We start from the raw sequence: 18,011 nt of genomic DNA on the forward strand, positions 1-18,011 counted from the left end.
GACTATGGCCACCAGTCGTTAGCTAGCAAGCGAACAAGTTGATTCTACACCAAGTTAACGTGACATGCGGACCGCCTACAGCAGGCAACCTTACCCGAGAGACGTCCGGCCGCAGTAGCACTGTTTTATGTGCGCACGCGTCCATATTGCACCGAACTGAAACAAGTGAAACTATTTGGAAAAATACAATATTATCTCCCGTAGGCGACGAAGCCATCTGCCCGTGTAGGCCGAGTGCAAATACAGGCGTGGCTACGCAAAACTTTATTTGTGTACCACGTTACAGACAGAACTACAACAGGGTGTGTCTTACGATTTCTTTTTAAAATGTCTACGGATTTGGAGTCGCGAAGACCCATGCTATTCCAAAGGCTAGAGCAGTAATAACCAAAAGACGCTGCATCACCATATGCCTTTAGGTTCTAGCCTCCGGGACAAGACTGTGGGCTATTGTGAAGCCTTCAATCTAATTTCGTTTTAAATTTCGTAAGACATGCATTTTTAATGAGACATCTGGAATATACCCCATGTACAAAGTTCCTTTTTTATTTTATTTTTTACTGTACTCAGAATGATATACCTGATCTTCATTCAGAACTATGTAAAGGGGAAAAAACGCGAATGGTTTTCAATGCTGCGAATGTTTCACCCAACAGAATTCACACAGCATTGCGGTTTCCCGTTCTTTCTTTTTCACATTACATTACATTACATTGCAGGCATTTAGCAGACGCTCTTATCCAGAGCGACGCACAATGAAGTGCGACGAGGACCCTGGAGGACAGACATTCTCAACAAAATAACACCGTGCCACTGTGTAGGCCTTCCTGAGGATGACGCTTTTATACAAAGCTACCGACAAGTCCTGATGTGTGTTTCTATCGGGATGTGCGGTGTACCTACAGGTTCAAAGACAAAATAAAACCAGTCTACAATACAACTAATGTATTTTCATAACTCGAGAAATATACCTTACATTCCCAACAAAATAACACCGTGCCACTGTGTAGGCCATCCTGAGGATGTTAGGTTGAGTTGCCACAATGCTAGCTATAAATAAATAAATAAATAAATAAATAAATAAATAATCATTTGTTATTTAGCAGACGCTTTTATCCAAAGAGACCTACATGTCCTGATGTGTGTTGTACCTATAGGTTGAAAGACAAAATTAAACCGGAAACCAGTCTACAATACAACTAATGTATTTTGATAACTCGAGAAATATACTTGCCTGATGCAACTCAAAGTTGCAAAATTCACCCAACTTTGCTGTTTCACTTTTTTTTTTTCTTCTTCTTTATTTTGGTTCATTTAACATTCCCAACAAAATGACACCGTGCCACGGTGTAGGTCATTTTGAGGATGTTAGGTCTAGTTGCTACAATGCAAGCTATAAATAAATAATCATTTGTTATTTAGCAGACGCTTTTATCCAAAGCGACCGACAAGTCCTGATTAGACTAAGCAGGAAACAGCCCTGGAGCAATGGGGTGTTAAGGGCATCCCCCAAGGGCCCAACAGCTGTGCGGATCTTATCGCAGCTACACCGGGGCTCGAACCGCCGACCTTGCCACTGCACTACAGGCTGGCCTCTTAAAAGTCAAATGGATTTGGCCACTTTACCGATCTTCTCTGTTCCAATGTTCCAATGTTCCAATATGTTCCAATATTGGAGCCAATCAGAGGCCGTGCCTTGTTCCAATTTACAACTTTCACCAACTTTGACAAAGCGGCTCAGCCAATCAGATGGCCGGATTTGTTCCAAATTGAACACGTGTTTGTTCCAAATTCATCACGTGTTTAGCCGGCCAATTGTAGCTCTTCCTCCGTTTTGACTCAAATCGGCGCGTCGGCCATTGCTCCCGCATCGGTGAAAGGTAAGCTTTCAATGCGTTTTCTAATGAAATTTTTATTAAAATGAGAAGAATCATTTGTATTTTCATGTTAGCGATGGTCAGAGCAGGCTAGCTAGTTGGCTTTCGCGCTGTTCAATACGTTTATCGTTGCTGTTAATACACAGAACGAATGAATGAAAGAACTTTCCAGCTGTATAAACACATCATGTATGTATTTTTACATTAGAAATATATCGTAAGACAAAGCTGGCATGTCGCACATTTCGTTTTAATTACAAAACGTAATATTCTCTGGCTTGCAAGGCGGATAGCTGCTTGGCTATCTACCTACCTACCTCCATACCTCGATTCAGCGTGTGACTATACGAATAATGCAGCCTAATTACTCCCCCAATTTAATCATTTCTGTCGAAATGTTTTAAAAAGTGAGTCATTTCAGTGGTATAGTGTAGCTAGCTAGCTGTGGTTAGGTCTGTCAACTACTACATCTTGGTAGCCCCTGTGAAGTTAAATTAATTATTATTATTATTATTATTATTACTTTTAAATACTCTGTGTCACATAGCATGTTCATAAATCTTGTGATAAGCATGTTTTTCCTGTGTGCACAGCCTCACATTGCAGGGAACCTCAGTCGCAGACGGGCCGGGCGCTGCAGGACATCAGCTTGGACCATGACACTGCGAACATCTTAGACCAGGACACATGCCTCCCATGGGCATGCTCTATTTATTCTACTTATTTATGTGATTAAAATATCAGACCAGTGATCATTCTCATGTGACCGCGATAGCAGTCACTCTAGAAGCCAGTGAAAAATATATTTTCATACATATTGAACAGCAGAAAAACGCTCAGCTTTTAACACTAGGCGTCAGCATAGCTCCAGTTTAAGTTTGAGGACGTGCAAATCAGTCCTTGTTTTGTTTGATGGCAGTTTATTATCTACTGTTGGAACAATTGCCGAATTTAGTTGCAGCAACAAGTAGGTCCCCATTCACGTCCATCTCTTGTACTCATGACATTTCTCCATGTTCTGCTGTGAACGAGTTGTGCCATATTTGTATTGTCATTATTATTATTATTATTAATAATAATATCATTTTTAAAAATCACAACGGTGCTCCCTTTCTGCATTTTGTACTATCAAATAAAATTTCTGCCTGGAAAAGAAATGAAATTGGACAATGAGTAGCAAGACATTCTCAAGAACTGAATTCGAGTTTGCTAGACCTGGATATATGAACAGTCACAAAATATTAGGAGATACCCTCGTGATACTCAGTGTCGTCAGAGTAACAGACAACAGCGATTCGTCTCATTTAAAGTTTTATTTCCAATATACACTCAAGGTGGTGTGCAGTGCACAAAGAAACATTTGCATCAATCAACGGAGGGGGAAAAAAGTGCCAAGTTGCAAGTCTAAAGCAAACAACCATCCAAAAATGAGCCCTTGCTCTTTGAAATTGGGGTTTATTTGATCAGAGGGAAGATGGCCAGCTACTGGCCCACCAGTGGGCCACACAAGCATACCACACCTCACGCAGAGCATCCGCCCATGTCCAGGCACTTGTCCGCTGGCGTATGAAGCCTTTTTCAAAGACGAGTCACCTCAGTGGCCTGTTGTACTCCTTGAAATGGGAACAATACAGAGAACCTGTTCTACTCTTTAAAATAGGACCGAGATGGATATTTTATTTCAAAAAATAAATAAAAAAAGGTCGGCAGAGATGGAGATTCTATTTTTAAAATAGGACAGAGTTTCACTTTATTAGGTTTATCTCTACACTCGTACTTAAGACCACCAATTTGACGTGACGTCACAGTAGCCTGTGCTATCACAACAGCCGTTGCCCTCTAGCGGTTCATACACACTCAGTGACCACTTTATTAGGTACACCTGTCCACCAGCCTGAAAATGCAAATATTTGGCCCACCCATTTCCTGTGACGTCACAATAGCCTGTGATGTCACAATAGCCTCTGCCCTCGAGCAGAGTTAGTGGACACTCGGTGACCACTTTATTAGGTACACCCGGACAGCAGCTTGTATAAATGAAAATAGAACTTTCTGTTTTACAAAAATCACAAAACATGTTACCCTGGAGCTCAGGTAAGGCACAGAATCACCAATAAATGTTACCTGGACCTCAGGCAAGGCACAAAATATGCACCGCTTCACAAAAAATGTTACCCAGAGCTCAGGTTAGGCATGAAAATATCAACTGGTGCGCAGGTAAGGTTAAAAATATGGAACGCTTCACGAATTTGCGTGTCATCCTTGCGCAGGGGCCATGCTAATCTTCTCTGTATCGTTCCAATTTTAGTATATGTGCTGCCGGAGCGAGCACAAGAGACCTACCTGAGCCTGCGCTACCTAAGGGGCGGGTTCTGGCCATGGTTCGCAGTCATGGACTGAGTGCGAAAGCATGCATAGCACGCGTGTGTGCCTCGTAAGGACAGCCTAAACTGGCAGCACTTACAACCAAGACAAATCTGCATCAGGAGGTTTATCAAACACAACCTCTCATGTTGAGCTGAACACATTTAGACATCAATGTCCCTCCGAGGCAGGCAAATGGAGTCCACGGATGTGCGCTGCCGACTTATGCAGCCGACTGCCTCGATCCTGCTATTGGCTGCACCCTCACAAAGAACTGCACTGTCACCACCTCCAGCCTGTCCGCTGCATGCTGTCCTCATCTCAGTCACCATCAGCTGAACATGCTTGAAAGATTCATCGCACACTGAAAGAAAAAGAAAAAACACAACAACAAAACAATAGTATTACTAGGTATAGGTAAGGTCAGGCCATCTGACAGCAAAAGGTAAAATCTGAAGAAAAGTAAACAAGGAGCCCGCCATCTTCAAATTCAAATACGGTACTTCCGGATCTCCCCGTACATTGCTAGTAATTGCCACCAGAGGTCAGTCGGCTCATTCCTTTCACAGGGGCTCTCCAGCTAGAAAAGGGAAAACCGTCAAAAAGACGGTGCATGCACGGAAGAGCCTTACTTTGATACAGTCTATGGGAAGAACATCGTTTACATTCAATTAATAGAGACACTTGAGAAAAAAACAAAAAAACACTGCATGGTTTCTAATACCATATACAGTACGCCCGAAAGGTACTTTACACTATAACAGAAACTGGAGGCTGAGTTTTTCAAGGCAATTCATCAAAAGTTAATTTAGAGTAAGCACTCGAAATTCACTAAAAAGGACGAAAACGCGGAGGAAACGAGTTCTTCGAAACACGAGTGTTTGCTCAAAACAAACGTGGAAAGCAGCATTCCCTCTTTGACCACTCAGCAGACTGCCGTGTGTGTATATCCAACCAAAGCAAGCTGAGTGGTTCTTCTGCGTTGTCGTTTTCGTTAGCTAGCCACTATGGCACACGATTATTTACTTCTGTGGTGTAGGCTAACTTAACACGGCGACTTTTGGCGTCCGCTGGGCCTACGTGGGGGAAATGCCACGTTTTCCAACAAGGCCTCTGAAAATGTTGTGACAATTGTCTTTACCTGTGCCACGTACGGTGCTTCTCATCTACTTCCCCAATCTCTAAGCATGCAAAATGGCCAGACACATACAATAAGCGAGGCACCGGAGCACTAAATTACATCGCCTCGCCAAGGTAGCAAACGAGCTAGCTATAGCCGGCCTAGCACGTGGAAACAGTTTGCTCAGTAGCTGGATAATCCTCGCACAGCAGCCAAGCCTTCCAGAAAATGCAATAAATAGCCTACACGACTGTATTTACGACGTGTATCAGGAATAATCTTGTTAACAAGGGGGTTACTGTACGACGCGGAGGCGAAGGACTATGACCACCAGTCGTTAGCTAGCAAGCGAACAAGTTGATTCTACACCAAGTTAACGTGACATGCGGACCGCCTACAGCAGGCAACCTTACCCGAGAGACGTCCGGCCGCAGTAGCACTGTTTTATGTGCGCACGCGTCCATATTGCACCGAACTGAAACAAGTGAAACTATTTGGAAAAATACAATATTATCTCCCGTAGGCGACGAAGCCATCTGCCCGTGTAGGCCGAGTGCAAATACAGGCGTGGCTACGCAAAACTTTATTTGTGTACCACGTTACAGACAGAACTACAACAGGGTGTGTCTTACGATTTCTTTTTAAAATGTCTACGGATTTGGAGTCGCGAAGACCCATGCTATTCCAAAGGCTAGAGCAGTAATAACCAAAAGACGCTGCATCACCATATGCCTTTAGGTTCTAGCCTCCGGGACAAGACTGTGGGCTATTGTGAAGCCTTCAATCTAATTTCGTTTTAAATTTCGTAAGACATGCATTTTTAATGAGACATCTGGAATATACCCCATGTACAAAGTTCCTTTTTTATTTTATTTTTTACTGTACTCAGAATGATATACCTGATCTTCATTCAGAACTATGTAAAGGGGAAAAAACGCGAATGGTTTTCAATGCTGCGAATGTTTCACCCAACAGAATTCACACAGCATTGCGGTTTCCCGTTCTTTCTTTTTCACATTACATTACATTACATTGCAGGCATTTAGCAGACGCTCTTATCCAGAGCGACGCACAATGAAGTGCGACGAGGACCCTGGAGGACAGACATTCTCAACAAAATAACACCGTGCCACTGTGTAGGCCTTCCTGAGGATGACGCTTTTATACAAAGCTACCGACAAGTCCTGATGTGTGTTTCTATCGGGATGTGCGGTGTACCTACAGGTTCAAAGACAAAATAAAACCAGTCTACAATACAACTAATGTATTTTCATAACTCGAGAAATATACCTTACATTCCCAACAAAATAACACCGTGCCACTGTGTAGGCCATCCTGAGGATGTTAGGTTGAGTTGCCACAATGCTAGAAATAAATAAATAAATAAATAAATAAATAAATAAATAAATAAATAAATAAATAAATAAATAATCATTTGTTATTTAGCAGACGCTTTTATCCAAAGAGACCTACATGTCCTGATGTGTGTTGTACCTATAGGTTGAAAGACAAAATTAAACCGGAAACCAGTCTACAATACAACTAATGTATTTTGATAACTCGAGAAATATACTTGCCTGATGCAACTCAAAGTTGCAAAATTCACCCAACTTTGCTGTTTCACTTTTTTTTTTTCTTCTTCTTTATTTTGGTTCATTTAACATTCCCAACAAAATGACACCGTGCCACGGTGTAGGTCATTCTGAGGATGTTAGGTCTAGTTGCTACAATGCAAGCTATAAATAAATAATCATTTGTTATTTAGCAGACGCTTTTATCCAAAGCGACCGACAAGTCCTGATTAGACTAAGCAGGAAACAGCCCTGGAGCAATGGGGTGTTAAGGGCATCCCCCAAGGGCCCAACAGCTGTGCGGATCTTATCGCAGCTACACCGGGGCTCGAACCGCCGACCTTGCCACTGCACTACAGGCTGGCCTCTTAAAAGTCAAATGGATTTGGCCACTTTACCGATCTTCTCTGTTCCAATGTTCCAATGTTCCAATATGTTCCAATATTGGAGCCAATCAGAGGCCGTGCCTTGTTCCAATTTACAACTTTCACCAACTTTGACAAAGCGGCTCAGCCAATCAGATGGCCGGATTTGTTCCAAATTGAACACGTGTTTGTTCCAAATTCATCACGTGTTTAGCCGGCCAATTGTAGCTCTTCCTCCGTTTTGACTCAAATCGGCGCGTCGGCCATTGCTCCCGCATCGGTGAAAGGTAAGCTTTCAATGCGTTTTCTAATGAAATTTTTATTAAAATGAGAAGAATCATTTGTATTTTCATGTTAGCGATGGTCAGAGCAGGCTAGCTAGTTGGCTTTCGCGCTGTTCAATACGTTTATCGTTGCTGTTAATACACAGAACGAATGAATGAAAGAACTTTCCAGCTGTATAAACACATCATGTATGTATTTTTACATTAGAAATATATCGTAAGACAAAGCTGGCATGTCGCACATTTCGTTTTAATTACAAAACGTAATATTCTCTGGCTTGCAAGGCGGATAGCTGCTTGGCTATCTACCTACCTACCTCCATACCTCGATTCAGCGTGTGACTATACGAATAATGCAGCCTAATTACTCCCCCAATTTAATCATTTCTGTCGAAATGTTTTAAAAAGTGAGTCATTTCAGTGGTATAGTGTAGCTAGCTAGCTGTGGTTAGGTCTGTCAACTACTACATCTTGGTAGCCCCTGTGAAGTTAAATTAATTATTATTATTATTATTATTATTATTATTACTTTTAAATACTCTGTGTCACATAGCATGTTCATAAATCTTGTGATAAGCATGTTTTTCCTGTGTGCACAGCCTCACATTGCAGGGAACCTCAGTCGCAGACGGGCCGGGCGCTGCAGGACATCAGCTTGGACCATGACACTGCGAACATCTTAGACCAGGACACATGCCTCCCATGGGCATGCTCTATTTATTCTACTTATTTATGTGATTAAAATATCAGACCAGTGATCATTCTCATGTGACCGCGATAGCAGTCACTCTAGAAGCCAGTGAAAAATATATTTTCATACATATTGAACAGCAGAAAAACGCTCAGCTTTTAACACTAGGCGTCAGCATAGCTCCAGTTTAAGTTTGAGGACGTGCAAATCAGTCCTTGTTTTGTTTGATGGCAGTTTATTATCTACTGTTGGAACAATTGCCGAATTTAGTTGCAGCAACAAGTAGGTCCCCATTCACGTCCATCTCTTGTACTCATGACATTTCTCCATGTTCTGCTGTGAACGAGTTGTGCCATATTTGTATTGTCATTATTATTATTATTATTAATAATAATATCATTTTTAAAAATCACAACGGTGCTCCCTTTCTGCATTTTGTACTATCAAATAAAATTTCTGCCTGGAAAAGAAATGAAATTGGACAATGAGTAGCAAGACATTCTCAAGAACTGAATTCGAGTTTGCTAGACCTGGATATATGAACAGTCACAAAATATTAGGAGATACCCTCGTGATACTCAGTGTCGTCAGAGTAACAGACAACAGCGATTCGTCTCATTTAAAGTTTTATTTCCAATATACACTCAAGGTGGTGTGCAGTGCACAAAGAAACATTTGCATCAATCAACGGAGGGGGAAAAAAGTGCCAAGTTGCAAGTCTAAAGCAAACAACCATCCAAAAATGAGCCCTTGCTCTTTGAAATTGGGGTTTATTTGATCAGAGGGAAGATGGCCAGCTACTGGCCCACCAGTGGGCCACACAAGCATACCACACCTCACGCAGAGCATCCGCCCATGTCCAGGCACTTGTCCGCTGGCGTATGAAGCCTTTTTCAAAGACGAGTCACCTCAGTGGCCTGTTGTACTCCTTGAAATGGGAACAATACAGAGAACCTGTTCTACTCTTTAAAATAGGACCGAGATGGATATTTTATTTCAAAAAATAAATAAAAAAAGGTCGGCAGAGATGGAGATTCTATTTTTAAAATAGGACAGAGTTTCACTTTATTAGGTTTATCTCTACACTCGTACTTAAGACCACCAATTTGCCGTGACGTCACAGTAGCCTGTGCTATCACAACAGCCGTTGCCCTCTAGCGGTTCATACACACTCAGTGACCACTTTATTAGGTACACCTGTCCACCAGCCTGAAAATGCAAATATTTGGCCCACCCATTTCCTGTGACGTCACAATAGCCTGTGATGTCACAATAGCCTCTGCCCTCGAGCAGAGTTAGTGGACACTCGGTGACCACTTTATTAGGTACACCCGGACAGCAGCTTGTATAAATGAAAATAGAACTTTCTGTTTTACAAAAATCACAAAACATGTTACCCTGGAGCTCAGGTAAGGCACAGAATCACCAATAAATGTTACCTGGACCTCAGGCAAGGCACAAAATATGCACCGCTTCACAAAAAATGTTACCCAGAGCTCAGGTTAGGCATGAAAATATCAACTGGTGCGCAGGTAAGGTTAAAAATATGGAACGCTTCACGAATTTGCGTGTCATCCTTGCGCAGGGGCCATGCTAATCTTCTCTGTATCGTTCCAATTTTAGTATATGTGCTGCCGGAGCGAGCACAAGAGACCTACCTGAGCCTGCGCTACCTAAGGGGCGGGTTCTGGCCATGGTTCGCAGTCATGGACTGAGTGCGAAAGCATGCATAGCACGCGTGTGTGCCTCGTAAGGACAGCCTAAACTGGCAGCACTTACAAACAAGACAAATCTGCATCAGGAGGTTTATCAAACACAACCTCTCATGTTGAGCTGAACACATTTAGACATCAATGTCCCTCCGAGGCAGGCAAATGGAGTCCACGGATGTGCGCTGCCGACTTATGCAGCCGACTGCCTCGATCCTGCTATTGGCTGCACCCTCACAAAGAACTGCACTGTCACCACCTCCAGCCTGTCCGCTGCATGCTGTCCTCATCTCAGTCACCATCAGCTGAACATGCTTGAAAGATTCATCGCACACTGAAAGAAAAAGAAAAAACACAACAACAAAACAATAGTATTACTAGGTATAGGTAAGGTCAGGCCATCTGACAGCAAAAGGTAAAATCTGAAGAAAAGTAAACAAGGAGCCCGCCATCTTCAAATTCAAATACGGTACTTCCGGATCTCCCCGTACATTGCTAGTAATTGCCACCAGAGGTCAGTCGGCTCATTCCTTTCACAAGGGCTCTCCAGCTAGAAAAGGGAAAACCGTCAAAAAGACGGTGCATGCACGGAAGAGCCTTACTTTGATACAGTCTATGGGAAGAACATCGTTTACATACAATTAATAGAGACACTTGAGAAAAAAACAAAAAAACACTGCATGGTTTCTAATACCATATACAGTACGCCCGAAAGGTACTTTACACTATAACAGAAACTGGAGGCTGAGTTTTTCAAGGCAATTCATCAAAAGTTAATTTAGAGTAAGCACTCGAAATTCACTAAAAAGGACGAAAACGCGGAGGAAACGAGTTCTTCGAAACACGAGTGTTTGCTCAAAACAAACGTGGAAAGCAGCATTCCCTCTTTGACCACTCAGCAGACTGCCGTGTGTGTATATCCAACCAAAGCAAGCTGAGTGGTTCTTCTGCGTTGTCGTTTTCGTTAGCTAGCCACTATGGCACACGATTATTTACTTCTGTGGTGTAGGCTAACTTAACACGGCGACTTTTGGCGTCCGCTGGGCCTACGTGGGGGAAATGCCACGTTTTCCAACAAGGCCTCTGAAAATGTTGTGACAATTGTCTTTACCTGTGCCACGTACGGTGCTTCTCATCTACTTCCCCAATCTCTAAGCATGCAAAATGGCCAGACACATACAATAAGCGAGGCACCGGAGCACTAAATTACATCGCCTCGCCAAGGTAGCAAACGAGCTAGCTATAGCCGGCCTAGCACGTGGAAACAGTTTGCTCAGTAGCTGGATAATCCTCGCACAGCAGCCAAGCCTTCCAGAAAATGCAATAAATAGCCTACACGACTGTATTTACGACGTGTATCAGGAATAATCTTGTTAACAAGGGGGTTACTGTACGACGCGGAGGCGAAGGACTATGGCCACCAGTCGTTAGCTAGCAAGCGAACAAGTTGATTCTACACCAAGTTAACGTGACATGCGGACCGCCTACAGCAGGCAACCTTACCCGAGAGACGTCCGGCCGCAGTAGCACTGTTTTATGTGCGCACGCGTCCATATTGCACCGAACTGAAACAAGTGAAACTATTTGGAAAAATACAATATTATCTCCCGTAGGCGACGAAGCCATCTGCCCGTGTAGGCCGAGTGCAAATACAGGCGTGGCTACGCAAAACTTTATTTGTGTACCACGCTACAGACAGAACTACAACAGGGTGTGTCTTACGATTTCTTTTTAAAATGTCTACGGATTTGGAGTCGCGAAGACCCATGCTATTCCAAAGGCTAGAGCAGTAATAACCAAAAGACGCTGCATCACCATATGCCTTTAGGTTCTAGCCTCCGGGACAAGACTGTGGGCTATTGTGAAGCCTTCAATCTAATTTCGTTTTAAATTTCGTAAGACATGCATTTTTAATGAGACATCTGGAATATACCCCATGTACAAAGTTCCTTTTTTATTTTATTTTTTACTGTACTCAGAATGATATACCTGATCTTCATTCAGAACTATGTAAAGGGGAAAAAACGCGAATGGTTTTCAATGCTGCGAATGTTTCACCCAACAGAATTCACACAGCATTGCGGTTTCCCGTTCTTTCTTTTTCACATTACATTACATTACATTGCAGGCATTTAGCAGACGCTCTTATCCAGAGCGACGCACAATGAAGTGCGACGAGGACCCTGGAGGACAGACATTCTCAACAAAATAACACCGTGCCACTGTGTAGGCCTTCCTGAGGATGACGCTTTTATCCAAAGCTACCGACAAGTCCTGATGTGTGTTTCTATCGGGATGTGCGGTGTACCTACAGGTTCAAAGACAAAATAAAACCAGTCTACAATACAACTAATGTATTTTCATAACTCGAGAAATATACCTTACATTCCCAACAAAATAACACCGTGCCACTGTGTAGGCCATCCTGAGGATGTTAGGTTGAGTTGCCACAATGCAATCAATAAATAAATAAATAAATAAATAAATAAATAAATAAATAAATAAATAAATAAATAAATAAATAAATAAATAAATAAATAAATAAATAAATAAATAAATAAATAAATAAATAAATAAATAAATAAATAAATAAATAAATAAATAAATAAATAAATAAATAAATAATCATTTGTTATTTAGCAGACGCTTTTATCCAAAGAGACCTACATGTCCTGATGTGTGTTGTACCTATAGGTTGAAAGACAAAATTAAACCGGAAACCAGTCTACAATACAACTAATGTATTTTGATAACTCGAGAAATATACTTGCCTGATGCAACTCAAAGTTGCAAAATTCACCCAACTTTGCTGTTTCACTTTTTTTTTTTCTTCTTCTTTATTTTGGTTCATTTAACATTCCCAACAAAATGACACCGTGCCACGGTGTAGGTCATTCTGAGGATGTTAGGTCTAGTTGCTACAATGCAAGCTATAAATAAATAATCATTTGTTATTTAGCAGACGCTTTTATCCAAAGCGACCGACAAGTCCTGATTAGACTAAGCAGGAAACAGCCCTGGAGCAATGGGGTGTTAAGGGCATCCCCCAAGGGCCCAACAGCTGTGCGGATCTTATCGCAGCTACACCGGGGCTCGAACCGCCGACCTTGCCACTGCACTACAGGCTGGCCTCTTAAAAGTCAAATGGATTTGGCCACTTTACCGATCTTCTCTGTTCCAATGTTCCAATGTTCCAATATGTTCCAATATTGGAGCCAATCAGAGGCCGTGCCTTGTTCCAATTTACAACTTTCACCAACTTTGACAAAGCGGCTCAGCCAATCAGATGGCCGGATTTGTTCCAAATTGAACACGTGTTTGTTCCAAATTCATCACGTGTTTAGCCGGCCAATTGTAGCTCTTCCTCCGTTTTGACTCAAATCGGCGCGTCGGCCATTGCTCCCGCATCGGTGAAAGGTAAGCTTTCAATGCGTTTTCTAATGAAATTTTTATTAAAATGAGAAGAATCATTTGTATTTTCATGTTAGCGATGGTCAGAGCAGGCTAGCTAGTTGGCTTTCGCGCTGTTCAATACGTTTATCGTTGCTGTTAATACACAGAACGAATGAATGAAAGAACTTTCCAGCTGTATAAACACATCATGTATGTATTTTTACATTAGAAATATATCGTAAGACAAAGCTGGCATGTCGCACATTTCGTTTTAATTACAAAACGTAATATTCTCTGGCTTGCAAGGCGGATAGCTGCTTGGCTATCTACCTACCTACCTCCATACCTCGATTCAGCGTGTGACTATACGAATAATGCAGCCTAATTACTCCCCCAATTTAATCATTTCTGTCGAAATGTTTTAAAAAGTGAGTCATTTCAGTGGTATAGTGTAGCTAGCTAGCTGTGGTTAGGTCTGTCAACTACTACATCTTGGTAGCCCCTGTGAAGTTAAATTAATTATTATTATTATTATTATTATTATTATTACTTTTAAATACTCTGTGTCACATAGCATGTTCATAAATCTTGTGATAAGCATGTTTTTCCTGTGTGCACAGCCTCACATTGCAGGGAACCTCAGTCGCAGACGGGCCGGGCGCTGCAGGACATCAGCTTGGACCATGACACTGCGAACATCTTAGACCAGGACACATGCCTCCCATGGGCATGCTCTATTTATTCTACTTATTTATGTGATTAAAATATCAGACCAGTGATCATTCTCATGTGACCGCGATAGCAGTCACTCTAGAAGCCAGTGAAAAATATATTTTCATACATATTGAACAGCAGAAAAACGCTCAGCTTTTAACACTAGGCGTCAGCATAGCTCCAGTTTAAGTTTGAGGACGTGCAAATCAGTCCTTGTTTTGTTTGATGGCAGTTTATTATCTACTGTTGGAACAATTGCCGAATTTAGTTGCAGCAACAAGTAGGTCCCCATTCACGTCCATCTCTTGTACTCATGACATTTCTCCATGTTCTGCTGTGAACGAGTTGTGCCATATTTGTATTGTCATTATTATTATTATTATTAATAATAATATCATTTTTAAAAATCACAACGGTGCTCCCTTTCTGCATTTTGTACTATCAAATAAAATTTCTGCCTGGAAAAGAAATGAAATTGGACAATGAGTAGCAAGACATTCTCAAGAACTGAATTCGAGTTTGCTAGACCTGGATATATGAACAGTCACAAAATATTAGGAGATACCCTCGTGATACTCAGTGTCGTCAGAGTAACAGACAACAGCGATTCGTCTCATTTAAAGTTTTATTTCCAATATACACTCAAGGTGGTGTGCAGTGCACAAAGAAACATTTGCATCAATCAACGGAGGGGGAAAAAAGTGCCAAGTTGCAAGTCTAAAGCAAACAACCATCCAAAAATGAGCCCTTGCTCTTTGAAATTGGGGTTTATTTGATCAGAGGGAAGATGGCCAGCTACTGGCCCACCAGTGGGCCACACAAGCATACCACACCTCACGCAGAGCATCCGCCCATGTCCAGGCACTTGTCCGCTGGCGTATGAAGCCTTTTTCAAAGACGAGTCACCTCAGTGGCCTGTTGTACTCCTTGAAATGGGAACAATACAGAGAACCTGTTCTACTCTTTAAAATAGGACCGAGATGGATATTTTATTTCAAAAAATAAATAAAAAAAGGTCGGCAGAGATGGAGATTCTATTTTTAAAATAGGACAGAGTTTCACTTTATTAGGTTTATCTCTACACTTGTACTTAAGACCACCAATTTGCCGTGACGTCACAGTAGCCTGTGCTATCACAACAGCCGTTGCCCTCTAGCGGTTCATACACACTCAGTGACCACTTTATTAGGTACACCTGTCCACCAGCCTGAAAATGCAAATATTTGGCCCACCCATTTCCTGTGACGTCACAATAGCCTGTGATGTCACAATAGCCTCTGCCCTCGAGCAGAGTTAGTGGACACTCGGTGACCACTTTATTAGGTACACCCGGACAGCAGCTTGTATAAATGAAAATAGAACTTTCTGTTTTACAAAAATCACAAAACATGTTACCCTGGAGCTCAGGTAAGGCACAGAATCACCAATAAATGTTACCTGGACCTCAGGCAAGGCACAAAATATGCACCGCTTCACAAAAAATGTTACCCAGAGCTCAGGTTAGGCATGAAAATATCAACTGGTGCGCAGGTAAGGTTAAAAATATGGAACGCTTCACGAATTTGCGTGTCATCCTTGCGCAGGGGCCATGCTAATCTTCTCTGTATCGTTCCAATTTTAGTATATGTGCTGCCGGAGCGAGCACAAGAGACCTACCTGAGCCTGCGCTACCTAAGGGGCGGGTTCTGGCCATGGTTCGCAGTCATGGACTGAGTGCGAAAGCATGCATAGCACGCGTGTGTGCCTCGTAAGGACAGCCTAAACTGGCAGCACTTACAAACAAGACAAATCTGCATCAGGAGGTTTATCAAACACAACCTCTCATGTTGAGCTGAACACATTTAGACATCAATGTCCCTCCGAGGCAGGCAAATGGAGTCCACGGATGTGCGCTGCCGACTTATGCAGCCGACTGCCTCGATCCTGCTATTGGCTGCACCCTCACAAAGAACTGCGCTGTCACCACCTCCAGCCTGTCCGCTGCATGCTGTCCTCATCTCAGTCACCATCAGCTGAACATGCTTGAAAGATTCATCGCACACTGAAAGAAAAAGAAAAAACACAACAACAAAACAATAGTATTACTAGGTATAGGTAAGGTCAGGCCATCTGACAGCAAAAGGTAAAATCTGAAGAAAAGTAAACAAGGAGCCCGCCATCTTCAAATTCAAATACGGTACTTCCGGATCTCCCCGTACATTGCTAGTAATTGCCACCAGAGGTCAGTCGGCTCATTCCTTTCACAAGGGCTCTCCAGCTAGAAAAGGGAAAACCGTCAAAAAGACGGTGCATGCACGGAAGAGCCTTACTTTGATACAGTCTATGGGAAGAACATCGTTTACATACAATTAATAGAGACACTTGAGAAAAAAACAAAAAAACACTGCATGGTTTTTAATACCATATACAGTACGCCCGAAAGGTACTTTACACTATAACAGAAACTGGAGGCTGAGTTTTTCAAGGCAATTCATCAAAAGTTAATTTAGAGTAAGCACTCGAAATTCACTAAAAAGGACGAAAACGCGGAGGAAACGAGTTCTTCGAAACACGAGTGTTTGCTCAAAACAAACGTGGAAAGCAGCATTCCCTCTTTGACCACTCAGCAGACTGCCGTGTGTGTATATCCAACCAAAGCAAGCTGAGTGGTTCTTCTGCGTTGTCGTTTTCGTTAGCTAGCCACTATGGCACACGATTATTTACTTCTGTGGTGTAGGCTAACTTAACACGGCGACTTTTGGCGTCCGCTGGGCCTACGTGGGGGAAATGCCACGTTTTCCAGCATGGCCTCTGAAAATGTTGTGACAATTGTCTTTACCTGTGCCACGTACGGTGCTTCTCATCTACTTCCCCAATCTCTAAGCATGCAAAATGGCCAGACACATACAATAAGCGAGGCACCGGAGCACTAAATTACATCGCCTCGCCAAGGTAGCAAACGAGCTAGCTATAGCCGGCCTAGCACGTGGAAACAGTTTGCTCAGTAGCTGGATAATCCTCGCACAGCAGCCAAGCCTTCCAGAAAATGCAATAAATAGCCTACACGACTGTATTTACGACGTGTATCAGGAATAATCTTGTTAACAAGGGGGTTACTGTACGACGCGGAGGCGAAGGACTATGGCCACCAGTCGTTAGCTAGCAAGCGAACAAGTTGATTCTACACCAAGTTAACGTGACATGCGGACCGCCTACAGCAGGCAACCTTACCCGAGAGACGTCCGGCCGCAGTAGCACTGTTTTATGTGCGCACGCGTCCATATTGCACCGAACTGAAACAAGTGAAACTATTTGGAAAAATACAATATTATCTCCCGTAGGCGACGAAGCCATCTGCCCGTGTAGGCCGAGTGCAAATACAGGCGTGGCTACGCAAAACTTTATTTGTGTACCACGCTACAGACAGAACTACAACAGGGTGTGTCTTACGATTTCTTTTTAAAATGTCTACGGATTTGGAGTCGCGAAGACCCATGCTATTCCAAAGGCTAGAGCAGTAATAACCAAAAGACGCTGCATCACCATATGCCTTTAGGTTCTAGCCTCCGGGACAAGACTGTGGGCTATTGTGAAGCCTTCAATCTAATTTCGTTTTAAATTTCGTAAGACATGCATTTTTAATGAGACATCTGGAATATACCCCATGTACAAAGTTCCTTTTTTATTTTATTTTTTACTGTACTCAGAATGATATACCTGATCTTCATTCAGAACTATGTAAAGGGGAAAAAACGCGAATGGTTTTCAATGCTGCGAATGTTTCACCCAACAGAATTCACACAGCATTGCGGTTTCCCGTTCTTTCTTTTTCACATTACATTACATTACATTGCAGGCATTTAGCAGACGCTCTTATCCAGAGCGACGCACAATGAAGTGCGACGAGGACCCTGGAGGACAGACATTCTCAACAAAATAACACC

General features: G+C 42.4%; 3 non-coding genes across 3 annotated transcripts; all 3 read right to left on the reverse strand.

The window, feature by feature from the left end:
• Window positions 1-4,102: 4,102 nt before the first annotated feature.
• On the reverse strand, window positions 4,103-4,209 carry LOC133112654 (U6 spliceosomal RNA). Its single transcript, XR_009705475.1, has one exon. It is a non-coding gene; the product is annotated as a U6 spliceosomal RNA (small nuclear RNA).
• A 5,603-nt stretch (window positions 4,210-9,812) lies between these two features.
• Window positions 9,813-9,919, reverse strand: LOC133112655 (U6 spliceosomal RNA). Its single transcript, XR_009705476.1, has one exon. It is a non-coding gene; the product is annotated as a U6 spliceosomal RNA (small nuclear RNA).
• Window positions 9,920-15,626: 5,707 nt separating this feature from the next.
• Window positions 15,627-15,733, reverse strand: LOC133112656 (U6 spliceosomal RNA). Its single transcript, XR_009705477.1, has one exon. It is a non-coding gene; the product is annotated as a U6 spliceosomal RNA (small nuclear RNA).
• Between the last annotated feature and the right edge of the window lie 2,278 nt (window positions 15,734-18,011).

This window comes from Conger conger, chromosome 15, assembly GCF_963514075.1.
Source record: "Conger conger chromosome 15, fConCon1.1, whole genome shotgun sequence".
In the NCBI taxonomy this organism is placed as follows: Eukaryota; Metazoa; Chordata; class Actinopteri; order Anguilliformes; family Congridae; genus Conger; species Conger conger.